General features: G+C 37.6%; 1 protein-coding gene across 2 annotated transcripts in view; it reads right to left on the bottom strand.

Annotated features, from left to right (window-relative positions):
- The window catches only part of FNDC3A (fibronectin type III domain containing 3A), a 224,862-nt gene that overhangs the window by 120,366 nt on the left and 84,209 nt on the right, over positions 1-20,287 (bottom strand). The gene's annotated exons all lie outside the window — the stretch shown is intronic.

Genomic DNA, 20,287 nt, shown 5'->3' with positions numbered 1-20,287 from the left:
TATACCGTAAATGACTTAACCATTCCTAACGTAAGGAATTTAGGTAGTGTAATTTTCAATTTTACCATTATTGTGAACAATGCTGAAGTGAACGTCTTGGTATGCAGTTTTCACCTCTCTACATCTAGTATTGTTTCCTCGTGATAGATTCCCAAACACAGAATTTTGGTGCTTGTTGCTAAACTACTTTTTAAAAGAGTTTTACTACTTCATGAAGTAACTCAGGAATGGAAAACCAAACATCACTATGTTCTCACTCATAAATGGGAGCTAGCTAAGCTATGAGGATGCAAAGGCATAAGAATGACAAAATCAACTTTCAGGATTGGGGGAGGTGAGGAGAGGGGAGTGTGAGGGATAAAGGACTACAAATTGGGTACAGTGTATACTGCTCAGATGATGGGTGCACCCAAATCTCAGAAATCATCACTAAAGAACTTATTCATGTAACCAAACACCACCTGTTTCCCAAAAACCTATGGAAATAAAAAGTAACAGAAAGGGTTTTATAATACTACTTCAAATGCCTTCTCATAGTCTATGAGAACACTCTTTTACTACATTGTCTGCAACCCTGAAAATTACAGTTTTAAAATCTTTGCTGCCTTGACAGATGAAAATAGGATATTAAAATATGAGTATCCCTTAACCAAAATGCTTGGACCAAAAATGTTTCCAATTTTGGATTTTTTTTTTATTTATATATATATATATATATAAAATGAGATATCTTGGGGATAAGACCCAAGTCCAAACACAAAAATCATTTATGTTTCATATATACCTTATACACATAGCATGAACGTAATTTCATACAATATTATTGACTGTGCTTTGATTGCAACCTGTCATATGACCTGTCAGATGAGGTTGGGTGTGGAATTCTCCACTTGTGGCATCATGTTGGTGCTCAGAAAGTTTCCGATTTTGGAGCATTTTGGTTTGTCAGATTAGGGATGCCCAACCTGTACTATTGTTTTAATTTATACTTCTTTGATTGTTATGTCTAAGTTTGTTACCAGCTCTTTTGTAAATTACCTGCTTGTGTCATCTTGCCTGTTAATCTTTTGGGTTTTTAAGTGTTTTTAATGATTTGTATGAACCCTTTGCATATTAAGAATAATAATATTGTACTATAATATGTTGCAAATATTTTTCTTTTTGTTTTCTGCCTTTTCTTTACTATAATTCTTTATTTTCCTGTAGCCAATGTTATTTATTGTTTTCCTTTGTGTTATCTTCTACTGCTTCTATATTTAACTTCATCTACAGCTGTGCTGTCCAATGATAGCCAAGAGCCATATGGCTATCAAGCACTTGAAATGTAGCTAGTTTGTATGGAGATGTGCTGTAAGTGTGAAATAAACACTGGATTTCAAAGGCTTAGTTCATCCAGCCAGAGAAATTAGGCAAGAGACAGAAATAAAGAGCATCCAAAGAAGAAAAGAAGTCAAATTATTCTTGTTTGCAGACAACATGATCTTATACTTAGAAAAACCTAAAGACTCCAGCAAAATACTCTTAGAACTTCTAAACAAATTTAGTAAAGGTGTAGGATACAAAATCAACATACAAAAATCAGTAGTATTAGCTGGGCATGGTGGCTCATGCCTGTAATCCCAATACTTTGGGAGGCTGAGGTGGGAGGATCGCTTGAACCCAGGAGTTTGAGACCAGCCTGGGCAATATAGCAAGACCACATCTGCAATTAAATAATAATAATTATTTTTAAAACTCAGTAGTGTTTCTACACATGAACAATCAATATGAAAAAGAAATCAAGAGGACAACCTAATTTATAATAGCTACAAAAAAAACAAAACACCTAGGAATAAATTTAACCTAAGAAGTGAAAGATCTCTACCAGGAAAACTATAAAACTATAGAACAGCATGGTGCTAGCATAAAAACAGACACAGAGATCAACAGAATAGAACAGATAACCCAGAAATAAATCTACGCACTTACAGCCAACTCATTCTCTTTTTTCTAACTTTTTAACTCTTACTTTTTTCTGTCTTTTCACCTAGCCTTGACATGAAACTCAACAACCAATTCATTTTCATCAAAGGAATCAAGAACATATAGTGGGGAAAGAACAGTCTTTTTAGTAAACAGTGCTCAGAAAATTGGTTTTCTATTAGGCAGAAGAATTAAACTACAGTTCCATATTTCAACATATACAAAATCAGCTCAAAATGGCTTAAAGATTTAAATGTAAGACCTAAAACTACAAAACTACTAGAAAAAAAATTGGGAAAATACTAAAGGACCATGGTCTGGGCAAATATTTTTTTGTTTAAGACATCAAAAGCACAGGCAACAAAAGCAAAAATAAAATGGGATTATGTCAAGCTAAAAAGCTTTTGCACAGTAAAGGAAACAATCAACAAGGCAGCTGGACATGGTAGCTCACATCTATAATCCCAGCACTTTGGGAAGCTGAGGCAGGAGAATCACTTGAGCCCAGGAGTTTGAGACCAGCCTGGGCGACATAGTGAGACCCCATCTTAAAAACAAATAGAAACAAAGTGAAGAGACAACCCACAGAATAGGAGAAAATATCCGCAAACTATCTATCTAGCAAGGCATTAATAACCAGAATATGTAAGGCTCTCAAATGACTCAACAGCAAAAAAACCAAATAATCAGATTTAAAAATAGGCAAAAGATCTGAGCAGACATTTCTCAAAAGAAGACATACAAATGGCCAACAAGTATATAAAAAAATGCTCAACATCACTAATCATCAGGGAAATGCAAATCAAAACCAAAATGAGATAGTATCTTAACCCAGTCAGAATGGCTATTCCAAAAATGTCAAAAAATAACAGATGTGGGGAGGACGCAGAGAAAGGAGAATGCTCTTACACCATTGGTAGGAATGTAAATTATTATAGCCATTAGGGAAAACAGTATGGAGGTTCCTCAAAACACAAACAATAGAACTACCATATGACCCAGCAATCCTACTGCTGAGTATACATCCAAAAGAAAGGAAATCAGTATATCAAAGAGATATTTGTATTCCCACATTTATTGCAGCACTATTCACAATAGCCAAGATATGGAATCAACCCAAGTGTCCATCAATGGATGAATGGATAAAGAAAATGTGGTATATATACACAATGAAATATTTTTCACCCATGAAAAAGAACAAAATCCTGGCTGGGGAACGGTGGCTCACTCCTGTAATCCCAGCACTTTGGGAGGCTGAGGTGGAAAGACTGCTTGAGCTCAGGAGCGCAAGGCCAGCCTGGGCAACAGAGTGAGACCTCATCTCTACAAAAAAAAAAAAAAAAAAAAAAAAAAAAAAGCCAGCATGGGGGTACATGCCTGTAGTTCCAGCTACTTGGGCGGCTGAGGCAGGAGGATTGCTTTAGCTCAGGAGGTCAAGACTATAGTGAGCTACGATGGCACCATTGCACTCCAACCTGGGCAATGAAGTGAGACCCTGTCTCAAAAAAAAAAAGAAAAAAACAAAAGAAAAAAAAGAAATCCTGTCATCTGTGGCAAAATGGATGGAAATTGAGGTCATTATGTTCAGTAAAATAAGCTAGGCATAGAAACACAAATATCACATGTTCTCACTCACATGTGGGAGCTAAAAAAGTGGAACTAAAGGACGTAGAGAATAGAATCGTGGTTACTGGAGGCTGGGAAGGTGGGTGTGAGATTGAGAAGAAATCAGTTAACAGGTACAAAATTACAGTTAGATAGAAAGAATACGTTCTAGTATTTGATAGTAAAGAACTTACAGTTACTACTTTATTATGTATTTAAAAGTAGCTAGAAGAATTGTTGTGTTTTCAAAACAAAGATAAATGTTTGAGATGACAGATATCCCAATTATCCTGATTTGATCATTGGACATTGTATACATGTATCAAAATATCACATGTATCTTTAAAAATACATTAAAAACCCTAAGGCTTAGTATTAAAAAACTCTGATACTTCATATTTTTATATCGATTACATGCTGAAACAATATTCTGGACATACTAGGTTAAAATGTTATAATTAATTTTTCCTGTTTTTATTTTTTTAATGAAGCTACTAAAAAATTTTAATACTACTTATTAGCTAGGTGTGGTGGCGGGTGCCTGTAACCCCAGCTACTCAGGAGGCTGAGGCAGGAGAATTGCTTGAACCCAGGAGGCGGAGGTTGCAGTGAGCCGAGATCACGCCATTGTACTCCAGCCCGGGCGACAGTGCAAGACTCTGTCTCAAAAAATAAATAAATAAAAATAAATTTAAAAAAAACACTACTTATGTGGCTTGCATTATATTTCTATTAGGCAACACTGATCCAGAGGTTTGGATTAGTACTAGTTCCTATTTTTCCTAGTTTTGATATAATTTAATTGCTTACATTTATTTCCTTGATGTATCTAAAATTTATCTGAAGACTCAAAAGTATTTTTTTCCCTTGAGAGTTAACTAATACAATTTGCTAAATTTAGGATACTTTCTTTTGCTTATAATATACTATTCTGGCCTATCTCACTCATACTAGTATCTGCTCTAGCAAAAGTAGCTTTGGAAATATGCTTCATTTTAATAATTTTAAGCAGTGTAACTTTGGATTTCTGATGGTGTATCTCAATTATTACTCCTCTTGTCAAACACTTCTTTGATATTGACTGGTGAGAGAAGTGCTATAATAGGGGCAGTAAAATGCTATCAAAGCACTGAAGATTGAGTATGTAAATTAGTCTGTTACCTGAGCACTTGTGTGTATGTGTATGTACGTTTGTATGTTTAATGCCTTTTTAGAGTATGTAAAATTTAAGCTGTGTCTTGAAGACTCAGTAGGAATTGGCTAGGCAAGAAGAGTGGGAAGGCCTAGAGAAGAGTAAGTGCAAAGCACAAGGACTGGAAATGACATTAAGTTTACTGTGTTCAATGAACCAAAAGAAATTCTGGAGTTCTATATGGTTGGAGCGTGGGGGTGGGGGAACACGGGAAGGGTGAGAAATATAGTAAGCAGTAGATAGGAACCAGGTTATGAAGGGTCTAGTGAGCCATTTTAAGGACAATGAAGAGTTTTACTTAAGCAGGGTAGGGCCACAGAGGATTAACTCAGGAGGCCACCGTCATCTAGGTAGGTTTCTTTAAAGGTGTTAATTTCTACTTTGAACTTTTATCATTTCCTTTGTTCTCCTCAGGCTTACTTTGTTGTTTTTTCTAATCTTTTCAGTTAAATACTCATTTCATTTTCTTAATAATACCTACACTTAAGATTATGAGTTTTACTTAAATCAGCTTAACCATGTAGAGTATTTTCAGTACTTTTTTTTAAACTTTTATTTTAGGTTCAGGGTACACGTGTAGGTTTGTTATATAAGTAAACACTGATGTCACGGGGGTTTGTTGTACATATTATTTTGCGACCCAGGTACTAAATCTAGTACCCAATAGTTGTTTTTTTCTGCTCCTCTTCATCCTCCCACCCTCCACCTTCAGGTAAGCCCCAGTGTCTGTTGTTCCCCTCTTTATGTCCATGTGTTCTCATCATTTAGCTCCCACTTATAAGTGAGAACATGTTGTATTTGTTTTCTGTTCCTGCGTTAGTTTGCTAAGGATAATGGCCTCCAGCTCCATCCATGTCCCTGCAAAGGACACAATCTCATTCCTTTTTATGGCTGCATAGTATTCCATGGTGTATATGTACCACATTTTCTTCATCCAGTCTGCCACTGAGAGGCATTTAGGTTGATTCCATGTCTTGGCTATTGTGAATAGTGTGGCAATGAATGCATGCATGCATGTATCTTCATGACATAACAGAACAATTTATATTCTTTTGGGCATATATCCAGTAATGGGATTGCTGGGTCAAAAGGTAATTCTATTTTCAGCCCTTTGAGGAATCGCCACAATGGTTGATTCCACAATGGTTGATTCACCACTATTTTTTAGATTTTCTGCTATTTTGTTCTTGATCTCCTTTGTGATCCAACAACTGTTTTTATTTAATTTAATTAATTAATTTTTTATATGGGTCACACTGTTTCCTGGGCTGGAGTGCAATGGTGCCATCACAGTCCACGGCAGCCTTGACCTCCCGGGCTCAATCTATCCTCCCATCGTTGCCTCTAGGGTAGCTGGGACTATAGGTGAACACCACCATGCCTGGCTAAATCTCACACACACACACACACACACACACACACACACACACACACACACACACACACACACACACACACACACACACACACACACACACACACACACACACACACACACACACACACACACACACACACACACACACACACACACACACACACACACACACACACACACACACACACACACACACACACACACACACACACACTTTTTTTTTTTAAATAAAGATGGGGTTTTGCCATGTTGCCCAGGCTGGTCTCAAACTCCTGACCTCAAGCGATCCGCCCACCTCGGCCTCCCTAAGTGCTGGGATTACAGGACAGCCATGATGCTTGGCCTGTAAAACATACTTAAAATTTTGAAAGTAGACTGAAGGATGCTCTTTTTGCTTTTATTTCCAATACATTTTTAATGATTCTAACAAATCTATGGTTCTTAAAATTTTTAAACCATTCCATCTTTTCCACTCTTTTTCTAATTAGTGATAAAATTTTATAGTGGTGGTGAATTAATGTAGGATGTTACTTGAGACCAGCATGGAGATAAAGCACAAGAGTTCTTAACCTGGGGGTCATAGATAGGATTCAAAGGTTTTGTAAACAACCTGGATTGGTATATAAACTTTCTGTAGATATTACAATTTCTGAGCACTGTTTTCATCAGATTTTTAGAGGTCCAAGACCCAAAGTAAATTAAGAACTATTGGGACAGAGGAAATCAATAAGAAATGATTAAATTAACCCATTTATGCTGGAGGTTGTAAGGTTTTTTTGTGAAAAATCAGACCTTGGCAACGACCTTGAGCAGTAGGATATAAATAACTCCCACAAGCTTAGCGTTCCAATAATGGTACACTAGGCATAAATGGGTTAATAAAATAAATCATGGCTAAACTACCTAAATATCTTCGCTTTACATCCACCTTACCCTATGGATACAATGATTCCTCAAAATTCTGTATTTTGACCAAGCTATTAATACTTGTTGGCTGAGGCTATCCAGACAGAATGCCAAACCAACAATCTGCTCAAAGAGAGAAGGATAAAGAGGGAAATTAGAGAGGGAATTAAGAAATGCAAAAGAGACTGCTCTAATGTTATTAGTTGATAGACAAATCAGAGATATTTAAAGAATAAATGTAGGCACATCTTACGTATCCTTGAAGAATAAAGAAAATATTATAATTAAAATCTACAAATAACCCAAAAGCTAATTTTTTTTTAAACTAAAAATTTTTAGTTCTTCCCTCATCTGATCTTTTAGTAGAATAGCCAATTAACAGCATGATACAATCCTTTGGCTTTCCAGGTTACAATTTATTACTTCTTTACCCATCTCATCATGTCTATTATAAGCCACTCTAGTCTAGCCAAACATTCCTTCCTGCCTCTACACTTTTGCCCACAAAGTCTTCTCTGAGGTAATTAAAAAATAGACTGTTTTTTGAATAAACATGCAAGCATATATAGATGCAAAACAATGCTAGTCTCATATGACTGGGTTTGGTGGAGGGGCAAAAAGGAATAGTCATTAAGAATATAAGCTTTGAGGGCAGTAGCGGGAAAGCATTAGGAGAAATACCTAATGCAGATGACCAGTTGATGGGTGCAGCAAACCACCATGGCACGTGTATACCTATGTAACAAACCTGCATGTTCTGCAAATGTATCCCAGAACTTAAAGTATATATTTAAAAAAAAAGAATGTTGTTAAAAAAAAAAAAGAATATAAGCTTTGAAGTATCTCTGATCTTGACTTTCAATATGCTTCACCACTTAATAGCTATTTGTAACTTTGGGTATGTTACTTAAGTCTTTGTTGCCTAGTCTGAAAACAGATCGATAATGATTATGCCACAGGGCTGTTGAAGGATTAAGAGATAATATATACGTAAAACATATAGCACAGTGTGACATACACGGTAAGCAGCAGTAAGTGAAGCCTATTACACATATCTTCAATAAGTGTTTCTTGGGCACCATAAATGCCAGATACTCTTTAGGTTATCTAGCAATGAACTATAAGGGTGAGAGATCTACTCTAGAGAACTCAGAAGAACTAAAACTACTTTTTTCTAGATTGCCTTGAGAGTTAGTTCAGAAGTCACAAATGAAAAAGTCTCACTATTTTATTCTTTTGTCTCTGACTCAAAATCTTATCTACTATGCTTGACTCCAAATGACTATTTTAATAACCAAAATGAATACAGGAATACAGTTTTTTAAGAATTTTCAAAGGTATTTATAATTTGGCATTTTCCTATTCATCCAACCAGGTCTGCCAATTGAACTAATAGAACTCTGAAAGACAAAGAATCTTGTCACTGAGATACCCAAAACAATGTACTATAGTACTTATTATATACTCAAAAAATCTTTGTTGAGTAGGAGAATAAGTAAATGAATAACATTCATTTAGCATAAACTTGAATGTTTCTAAGAACTCTATCATACTGACCAGACAACTTTAAATCATTTTTACAAGCTGCTTGGCCTTGTACTCTAATTTTAGTATTTCTTATAAATGTCTAAGAAAATAATGTTTTTACAAATAAAGAATGATTCTCATATTTTACTATGTATTAAGTTATAAAACTGGGATACAGTCATGGAAATACACAATGTAAATGAAATAGAGTAAAAGGTCCCCTCTGTCCCCTTATTCCTTTTCAAATCCAGAAACCATAATGTTTAATCATAAAACCATTATATCTTTCCAGAAGTTTATTATGCACACAGAAATACCAGCCTCCCCTAATACACACCATTTTCTTTAAACACAAGATCTTACTAGACATACATATTCAGCAAAAATTTACTGAAATCCAACAATGTAGTATATCTTGTTCTAGGCTGATATAGGCGAACAAGATAAGCAGAACCCATCCCCTTGTAGATGATACATTCTAATGGAAGAGTGGCAATAAACAGATAAATAGGTATGTAACATAAATTAGGAAGTGTGGTTACACTGGTGGTCCCCAGTGAATCACACCTCTTCGTATTACATATTGTGTAGTCCTCAATACTAACTCTGGGCTTGGCCATGTGACTTGGTTTTCATAAGCACTTAGATACTGGGCCCTGTGACTCTTGGAAAGTTCCCTCCTGGGCTCCTGAGCTACCATGTAAAGAAGGTCCAGATACTCTGCTGAAGATGCCACAGAGATGGGGAGAGTGAGCTGCCTGACCAGCCCATTGCAGGTTTCCAGCTCCAGTTGACTCTGTATGTCTTTAAGTAGGTGAGTGACTCTAGGCAAGACCAGTGGAAAGACTGCCCAGTTGAGCTCTGCCCAGAGAGCAGAAATGGAGCAAATAAATGTTTGCTGATTTGACGCACTAAGTTTTGAGTTGGTCTGTTACACAACAATAGATAACTGAATCAGGAATTGAAAAGTATGATAGATTTTTTCACTCATACAACTTTCCACAGCAGTATATAGACCTATTCATTCATTATAACATATTGTAAGCAGACAAGGAAGGTCTCCAGGGACTATAGGAATTTAATAAACATGAACTGTGAGCTTGCTTTATAGCCTCCTGCCTTGCAACCTGTTTTTTCCCAAACCCTGTATGTTATATGGTCATCTAGTCGGTTGGAATCAGCTACTGACAGACCTTAGCAACTTACAGATGAAGCCAAGTGAACTTTCCGCCTCACCAAGCTATAAAGTCTCCACCCCAGGAGAAGCTATAGCATCATTATCATTACATGCAACCTATGTGCTGGCATAATGACTGACTGTGTCTGCGCCACTGGGGCCCCTCCTCTATATGTGATGACGTATCCTCTCCCTTCTCCACTGACCCATGACACCTTCCTGTCACTTTCCCTCAGGGAGACACTGCTTTGGAGAATACTCTCAGTGATCTCTTTCCTTGTGATAGGTAATAAAACTTCTATTGGTCAAAACCTGTTTTTGTGGACACTTGTTTGTTGCTTGCTAGGTGAACAAACCCCTTGTTTTTTTTTGGGGGGGGCGGGGGGCAATATTTCTATATTTATCAGCAATCTTGACTTCTTTTTCCACAGACTACTTTTTTTTTTGAGACGGAGTCTTGCTCTGTTGCCCAGGCTGGAATGCAATGGCACGATCTTGGCTCACTGCAACCTCCACCTCCCAGGTTCAAGCGATTCTCCTGCCTCAGCCTCCCAAGTAGCCAGGATTACAGGCACCTGCCACCATGCCCGGCTAATTTTTGTATTTTTAGTAGAGACGGGGTTTCACCATGTTTGTCAGGCTGGTCTCAAACTCCTGACCTCGTGATCTGCCCACTTCAGCCTCCCAAAGTGCTGGGATTACAGACATGAGCCACCACGCCTGGCCTCCACAGACTATTTATTGATGTCCTTTACCTGTTTTTCAACTGGGTTGTTTGAATTTCTTCCACTGATTTGTAACAGTCCTTTGTATGCCAAGGAAATGAGCCCTTTGCCATAATATGTAACACAGATACTTTCTCCACTTTTTTCAAATAAAAAAATTTGTTTTGCTACACTAGAGTTTTACATTTTTAAGTAGAAGAATTATTATATCAATATGTTTTCCTTTATAGCATCTGGGTTTCATTTTATGCTACTCAGAAAAGAAAAACAGCTCAGAGCAGTCCGAGCTATGTGAGGCATGTAAAATTTATCAGGCCCAGAGAGACGTGAGTATGGGACCTCAGTCACACCCTATGCACCCATGCCCAGGGGCAACTGTTTAAAGATATTTTGTTCCTGACTAACTCACCCATTATCTTCATTTTCCTAGAATTTGTGATACAAGGAATAATGTATACCCAATCAATAGCTTATGTTATATTAATGTAATTTCTTGGAAACAATTTAGGAATTGCTTCATTTCAAAACCTACTTGTAACTGCTGCTAATTGGAGTCTACATTCAGGGCAACCTGAATCCATGCTCCTGGTTTACAATCCTCGACCCTGGCCCAAATAAGCTCTACTTCCATGAATTTTGCCTCAGCTTCTTCCTTTTAGGTCAACACTATAAAGGACTTTATATTACATGATTATTAAAAAAAAAACTTACTTAAATGTTTTTAGTATATTTAGAGTTTCTTTCCTTTTAAAATCATATTTACATCTCTGCTAAATCCAGAAGTTTTATTTGTATAGAAAATGAGTTATAGATTTGGCTTTAATGTTAGGAAACACTAGCTCATTGTCTAAATTTCCAAAATTTCATCTCTATTATATTCTCCCACAGTGCTTAGCAATGGTTAAGCAAGAAATGTTCATACTTATTGGATCAAATCTTATCATGTATTAGTTGTGCCGCAGAATTCTATAAATTACTAATAATTTCTGTAACAAAATCATTCACTATATAAAGTTGAGAAAAAGAAACAAAACTAAGAAAACCAAACATAATATATATATATAAAACTGATATTAAGTAAAAATGAAGACAAACAGACCTATTTTAAGTTAAAATATCCAGGGAAATAGCAGGAGGTGAAATTTATTCATTAATGTAAAAATCTTTTCTTAAACTGCTACTGTGTGGCACACACTCTTGCAGGTACTATGGACACCAAAAGAAGAAAAATAAATCACAGTCCAAGGCATCAAGGAGTTCCCAGTCTAGGAAGAAAACAGACAAGTACTCAGCCAATTAACTTATAGTGTAACAAGTGGTAGAACAGGAATATGAGCAATGCATTATAAGCATCCACTCAACCTAGGATGATCAGGGAAGATTCCTACAAGAAATGATAAACTACACAGAATTCAGAGGGACAAGCAGAAGTCTGCAAGATAAAGACAGGAAAAGGAAACTTCAAGGAGAGGGCACACATAATGTGTACGAAGTCATGAGGGTGAAAGAGAACGTGAGCAATCTGAATAATAGGAAGCAGCGTGGCACAGCTAACATTTAAACTAGTTTGAGAAATGTGATGGAAAAAGATAAGATTGGAAAGATAAACAGGGGCTGAATCATAAGGATCCTTAACTAGTAGGCTAAAGAGTTCAATTGTTAACCTTCAGGCAACACTATTAACAGGAAAGGGTCATATCCAAATTTCATCTTTACCCCAACTTATTTTGAAAAATTTTAAACCTATAGAAAAAACTCAAGAATGTTTCAATTAGCACCCATGTAAACTTCACCTAGATTCACCAATTAACGTGTTGCCACTTTTGCTCACTCTCTTTTTGCTAAATGGTTTTAGAGTACCTGGGTGGTGTTAAGGTTTGATCATTTTGTTAAGATAGTATCTCTCAGATGTCTCCATTAGAAAGGCACAGTTTCCCTTCAATAGTGATAATCAACATGGTGATACTTTGGGGCTTTGTGAATATTCCTGTCCTTGGCAATCCTTCACACAATGGTTTCAGCAATTACTAAATCAATTATTACTACGGGGACTGTAAAATGGTGATTTTAAAACATCATTCTTTCTACATGTATTAGTCAGCATTCTTCTCCAAGAAGAGCCTGTCACTGGATGTGGTACCTCATGCCTGTAATCTCAGCCAACTGGGAGGCTGAGGCAGGAGGATCACTTGAGGCCAGGAGTTTGAGACCAGCTTGGGCAACCCAAGACCCTGTGAGAGATGAAAAGAAAATAAAAGAGAAGAGGAGAGAAGAGAGAAAAGAGGGAAAATGGAAAAGGGAAAAGGAAAGAAAAGAAAAAGCCAAGCATGCTGGTGCAAGACTGTAGTCTCAGCTACTTAGGAGGCTGGGACAGGGGGATTACTTGAGTCCAGGAGTTTGAGGCTGCTGTGAGTTATGATCATGCTACTGCACTCCAGCCTGAGTGACAGAGTGAGATCTCATCTCTAAAACAAACACAAGCCCCCTCTTTCAATTTTAATTTTTTTTTTAGTCTCAATATGGACTCATGGATTCTTTTAAAAATCAATATTATAATCAATTTCTGTAACTATTAACATTTTTATTGAAGTGAAATTCATATAACATAAAATTAACCATATTAAAGTGTAACCTTCAGTGGCATTTGGTACATTCACAATGTTGTGCAATCATCACCTCCATGTATACTTTCAAAACATTTTCATTACTCATAAGAAATTCCTATGCCTATTAAGCAGTCACTCTACATTCTACCCTATTCCAAGCCCCTGGTAATCACCAATCTGCTTTCCATCTCTATGTATTTACCTATTTTGGATGTTTAATATAAACAAAATAATACAATATGTGATCTTTTGTGACCTGGCTTCTTTCACTCAGCACAGTGTTTTCAAGGTTCAATCAAGTTGTAGCATGCATCAGCACTTTTTTTTTTTTTTTTTTTTTTTTTTGAGACAGAGTCTCGTTCTGTCGCCCAGGCTGGAGTGCAGTGGCACAATCTCGGGTCACTGCAACCTCTGCCTCCTGGGTTCAAGCGATTCTCTTGCTTCAGCCTCCCGAGTAGCTGGGACCACTGGCATATGCCACCACACCTGGCTAATTTTTCTATTTTTAATGGAGATGGGGTTTCACCACGTTGGCCAGGCTGGTCTCGAACTCCTGATCTCAGGTGATCCACCCACCTTGGCCTTCCAAAGTGCTGGGATTACAGGCATGAGCCACCAGCCCGGCCTCGGCATTTCCTTTTTATGGCTAAATAACATTCCATTGTATGAATATGTCACAATTTGTTTATCCATTCAAATAATGACAGACATTTAGGCTATTTCCACCTTCTGGCTATTTAGAATAGTGCTGCTATAAACATTCATGTACAAAAGTATTTCAGTACTTGTTTTCAATTCTTTTGGATATACACGTAGGAGTGGAATAATTGGGTCATATGGTAATTCTTACGTTTAACTTTTTGAGGAACCACCAAACTTTTCCATTGTGGCTGCACCATTTTATGTGCCTAACAAAAATGTATAATGATTCCACTTATTCTACATTCTTGCCAGTTTGTTATTCCATTTTTTAATTATATCTATCCTAGTGAGTATAATGTATCTCTTGGTTTTGATTTGCATTTCCCTAATGACTAATGATGTTGAGCATCTTTTCTTGTGTTTGCTGGCCACTCCATCTTCTTTGGAGAAAAGCTTTTTCAAGTCATTTGCCCAGTTTTAATTGGACTGGCTTTTCCTGTGTAATAGTTCTTTATATATTGTGGATACTAGACCCTTAAGAGATACATGATTCACAAATAGTTTCTATAGGCCGGGTGTGATGGCTCATGCCTGTAATCCCAGCACTTTGGGAGGCCGAGGTGGGAGGACTGCTTAAGGTCAGGAGTTTGAGACCAGCCTGGCTAACACGGTGAAACCCTGTCTCTACTAAAAATACAAAAATTAGCCAGGCATGATGGCAGGCGCCTGTAATCCCAGCCACCTGGGAGGCTGAGGCAGAAGAATCACTTGAACCCAGGGGGCCGAGGTTGCAGCGAGCCATGATCACACCACTGCACTCCAGCCTGAGCAACAGAGCGAGAGCTCCATCCCAAAACAAACAAACAACAAAAACAAAACAGTTTCTATCATTCTATAGACTGTCTTTCACATCTATGACAATGTTCTTTGCTGCACAAAAATTTTTAATTTCAATGAAGTCCAATTTGTCTAATTTTGTTTCTTGTGTTTTCAGTGGCATATTTAAGAATCCATTGTCAAATCCAAGGCCATGAAGATTTACCCCTATGTTGTCTTCTAAAAGTTCTATAGTTTTAGCTTTTATATTCAGGTTGCTGATCCATTTAAGTTAATTTTTTTGTATATGATGTGAGGCAGGGGCCCAACTTCATTGTTTTGCATGTGGATATTCAGTTGTCCTAGCATCATCATTTCTTGAAGACTATTATTTTCCCATGGAATCTACAGGTACTTGTATCCTAACATGTATCTAACATTTTGTGAGTACTTTTTAACTTTCTGACATGACAAATTGTTCTGAGCTCACTTTGTACCTTACCTCTGGTCCTGTTAAGTGGTGCAGTATTTAGAAACTGGGAACTGAAAGCTAGGTACAAATTTCATTTTTGAAAGATGGCTCTGACAGCAGTATTGAAAGAATGAAGAGTGAACCATTTCAAAAGCAAAGCTACCAATTAGAAGACTGTTAATCTGAATGGTGTGAAATAAATATTAGCTTGAGGAAAAGAGTAAAGCCATAGACAATATACTAAAAGATGAATCCTGAAAAGTCATCAGACACAAACTAGTTTGCTAGGAATGACATAACAAAATACTACAGGTTAGGTGACTTAAACAATATAAATTCGTTTTCTCATAGTTCTGAAGCTCGAAATCCAAGATCATGGTGTCAGCAGGGTTGGTTTCTTCTGGTTTGGTTTCTTCTGGGTGCTTTCTGTTTGGCTTACGGAAGACCGCCATCTTGCTTTGTCCTTACCTGAGTATTTCCCTTGTGCAGGAATCCCTGGTGTCCCTTTGTGTGTCCAAATTTCATCTTCTTACAAGGATATTAGTTAGATTGGATTAAGGGAGGAGACCACCCCTCATACTGTCTTATGCCCAATTTCTGCCTCCAAAGAAAGAAGTAAAAACTAAAAGGCAGAAATGAAATCCACAAGCAGACAGCCCTGCACCACACCCTGGGCCTGGTAGTTAAAGATCGACCCCTGACCTAATCGGTTATTTGCATAAAAAAACCACTGTGACGATCCCTGTCCTGTTCTGTTCCTTACTAATTACTGGTGTATGCAGTCCCCAGTCACGTACCCCCTGCTTGCTCAATCGATCACGACCCTCTCATGCAGACCCCCTTAGAGTTGTGAGCCCTTAAAAGGGACAGGAATTGCTCACTCGGGGAGCTCAGTTGTTGGAGACGTGAATCTTGCTGAAGCTCCCAGCCGAATAAAGCCCTTCCTTCTTTAACTCTGTATCTGAGGGGTTTTGTCTGTGGCTTGTCCTGCTACAGGATTAGGGCCCACCCATATGACCTCATTTTACCTTAATTACTTCTTTAGAGATCTAATCTCTAAACATAGGCACAGTCTGAGGTACTATGGGTTAGGACTTCAACATATAAATTTTGGGGGGGATACAATTCAGTCCATAGTACTTGCGTTTAGGAAAAATACTACTTTACCAAAATCCTGTGTTTCTTTTCATTTTGCAGAGAATGGAGAGAACTGCTTAATCAGAAAGTGTGCTAGTTAACTAAAACAAAATGGAATTGACTAGTCACCAGATTTTCAATAAGTCATTCTAATTTTTAAAGCCAAGCTACCATATATGCTTAGTTTGATATTGGTTAAGAACAAAAATTCTATTTAAAATTTCATTATTAGTATATTAAATAAGGTAGAAAACTAATGCATTAAAAGTATGTTAGAACATGTTAGTGTTCTATTAATAGAAGTTAGTGGAAACTTCTATTAATGGCAACATGAATATTGGATATCCTAAAAATCATCCCCACAAAACAACCAAAAATGCAAGGTATAAGATAACAAACGCATAAATTTGTAAAAAAAAGAGCTAAGAACAAAGAGGAAATGAAAAATTAGAGCAGCAAGTAGAAGTTGAGAGTTTATCTGGCATAAGAGGGGTGGCTGATGGCTTTGGTAACTAAATGGCTGAGTTTCAAAACCCGTTAAGAAATAGGAGACAAAGCCGGTAGAGTCCAAAGTGAGCAGTGAGTTTACATTAATATGTTCTGTGTAAATCCAGCTCCCCTAAAGACTATACATTCAGTAAAAGAATAATTAGAACCCTTCTACCTTCAACAGAAGGACATAAGAAAGCTCCTACATCATAGCCTGGGCAAAAGTCTCTTCCAGGAATTCAAGACTACTGATTTACCTTCAAACGAATCTGGGGACTAAATCTACATTAGCTATATAATCTAGAAACCCCTAGACAAAAAAATAACCCCCAAGTTAGTTTCTGATCCATCAAGCCTGAGTACCTGGAAAAAGCCAACACAAATGTCTTTGAAGACATATCCTTAAACCAAGTTATTAAGAATTCCCAGACAAAAAGATCACATGAAATGAATACACAATACCAAAATATAAATCATGAAGAATTAGTCCACTGTAAATCAATAAAAGACAAAACAAACTGTAGGTTTTGACCTCCTGAAATCAGATAACAAGGTTTTAGGAAAGAGACAACATTAAAATGTTTAAAATGTTTAAAAATGTCTAAATATCTGAAGACATAAAAAGGAATTTAAAATATAATAAGATAATAAACTATGAAAACAGACTGCAGATTTAAGAAGAACAATAAGAACTGCTTGAAATTCGAAAATGTGGTCACTGAAGTTAAAAGAAACAAAACAATGAAATAGTTAAACAGCATATTGAATCCCAGTAGAAAACAGGTGAACTGGAAAAACAAAATATGTAAAATATAGAAAGGAAGTTGAGATACAGAAGATAGAATGAGAAAGTCCAAAATACATTTTAATAGGAGTTGCAGGAGAAGAACAGAGAATGAAGAAAAGGCAACATTTAAAGACAAACCAGCCAATAATTTTTCTGCAGTGACTAATGACATGAGTTCTCAAAATCAGGAAGCACAAGTCTCTAGATGAACAAAGAAATCAAAATCCACTCCTAGACACACTATAGTACAACACCAAAAACAAAGAGATCTTAAAAGCTTCCAGAGAGAAAAATACATGTTACTTATAAAGGAATAACAATTAGAACAGCAAATTTCTGGCCAGTTATGGTGGCTTATGCCCGTAATCCCATCACTTTGGAAGGCTGAGGCAGGAGGATTGCTTGAGTCCAGGAGTTTGAGACCAGCCTAGTGTTGACAAAGAGTTAAACTGCATTTTTTTTTTTTTTTTTTTTTGAGGCAGGGTCTTGCTCTGATGCCCAGGCTGGAGTGCAGTGACATGGTCTTGGCTCACCTCATCCTCAACCTCCTGGGCTCAAGCAACCTGCCCACCTCAGCCTTTGAGTAGCTGGGACTACAGGCGTGTGCCACTACACCCAGTTGATTTTTTTATTTTTGTAGAGATGGGGTCTTGCCATGCTGCCCGGGCTGGTCTCAAACTTCTGGGCTCAAGTGATCATCCTGCCTCAGCCTCCCAAAGTTCTGGGATTACAGGTGCGAACCACCACACCCAGCCTCTGTAAAATATTTGAAGAGATATATTCTGAGCCAAATATGAGTAACCAATGGCCCATGACACAGCCCTCAGGAGATCCTGAGAACATGTGTCCAAGGTAGTTGGGGCACAGCCTAGTTTTATACATTTCAGGGAGACATAAAACATCAATCAAATACATGTAAGATATATATTGGTTCGATCCGGAAAGGCAGGACAACTTGAAGGGGCAGGGGGCTTCCAGGTTATACGTAGATTTAAAAATTTTCTGATTGGCAATTGGTTGAGTTATTATCAATAGAAAGGAATGTCTGGGTTATGATAAGGGGTTGTGGAGACCAAATTTTATCATGCAGATGAAGCCAGGTAGCAGGCTTCAGAGAGTAGATTGTAAATGTTTCTTATCAAATTTAAGCTCTGTGTTGATGTTAAATGCTGGTCGGCTTCCCCTAAATTCCAAAGGGAGGAGGGTATAAGGCATGTCCTACCCTCCCTTCCCGTCATGCCCTGAACCCATTTTGCAGGTTAACTTTGGAGTGCCCTGGCCAAGAGGTGGGGGTCTATTCAGATGGTTGGGGGGCCTTAGGATTTTATTTTTGGTTTACACTGGGCAACATGGCAAGACCCCATCTCTACAAAGAAATAAGACTAGCTGCGTGTAGTGTGGTGCATGCTTGTATTCCCAGCTACTCGGGAGGCTGAGGCAAGAGGATTCCTTGAGCCCAGGAGGCAAAGGCTGAAGTGAGCCTTGATTGTGACACTGCACCCCAGCCTGGGCAACAGAGTGAGACCCTGTCTCTAAAAAAGAAAAAAAAAAAAAAAAAAGAAGAGCAAATTTCCCAACTGCCACAGTGAAATACAATGTACTAGTATATTCAGAATTTTAAGAAAACAACTATCAACCTAGAAATTAATCATATTTCTAAACTGTAATTCAAAAAGAAAATGAAATAAAGATATCTCAGGTAAAAATTGAGTTTAGCACTAAAAGACCCTCACCACAAATGAAGTAGAAAAAGAGAAAAAAGTAGAGTGAATAGAAAGAAAAATAAAGTTAGAAATAAATCCAAATATAAATATAAAATATAAACAGGGTCCCTGGGAAGCAGGAACTCCGAGGGGCTCAGCATTGATCCTGGGTAGGGCCAGGCAATTGCCCTTCCACTTGAAGCAGGGCTTGAGCTCCTCTCTGCCCATGAGGGGATGCTGCTCTGGGAGAATAAGGCCACCTTGACCATGGCTATATTGTATATATGTCATAGAGATGTGAGTCCATCTCTGCCTTCATGCCTTCCTGGGCTCTTACTGTTCTTCCTTCCAGCCTGCCCATCCCATCTGGAGACGAGAAAGGTGAGAGTGCAGAAACATGCACTATGAGAACATGTGCCCAAGGTGGTTTGGGCACAGCCTGGAGCAGGGACATGCATGCTCAGTATGGCTCAATACTGATTACAAGATTCTGTTGAATGAAGTTTGAGTTTAATATCCTCTGTGCAATGTGTGGGGCGGTAGTGGGTCTGATAGAAATGGTCCTGAATGTATCTTCTACCTCTGATGTCTCCTTTCAGGAATCTGGCATCAACCATTACATTCTTTTTAATGGAAATGAATTATATTTTAATATACTACAGGTTGTATACTACAGATGAACTATTAAAGTTTATAATGTCAAAACTTTCTTAGACCAAAGGCATCTTTCTGTTAACTAAAAATAAAATTCTAAGTGCCCTACCGGACTAAGGACCCTCTTTTAGGCCAAGAGGACCCAACTGAACCTGAAAAACTAGTTCAGACTATGAAGGGAAAGGAGTGGTTAGACATGCCTCATTATACTCTCCTCCCTTTGGAGTTCAGGCACACAACTGACCAGCATTAACATTAAAATAGAGATCCTAAGACTGACAGAACAGACTCTTTGCAGAAACAAGATACCAAACTCCAACCTGACTCTAGTGTAGCATCACATGACAGCAGAGCCCTGAAAGAAACCAAAGTATTTTACCTCAGAATATGTTTCTCTGACATATTTTGCAATGGCCCTACAAAGCTGTTGTGGGGGAAATTTACATTCTAGAGAATCTTCTTCCCCTTCCAGAACTTTTTCTGATTCTGAAAAGATTGGCTGAGTGGTC

Source organism: Pongo pygmaeus, chromosome 14, assembly GCF_028885625.2.
Source record: "Pongo pygmaeus isolate AG05252 chromosome 14, NHGRI_mPonPyg2-v2.0_pri, whole genome shotgun sequence".
Classification (NCBI taxonomy): Eukaryota; Metazoa; Chordata; class Mammalia; order Primates; family Hominidae; genus Pongo; species Pongo pygmaeus.
This window is presented reverse-complemented; position numbering and strand designations above follow the sequence as displayed.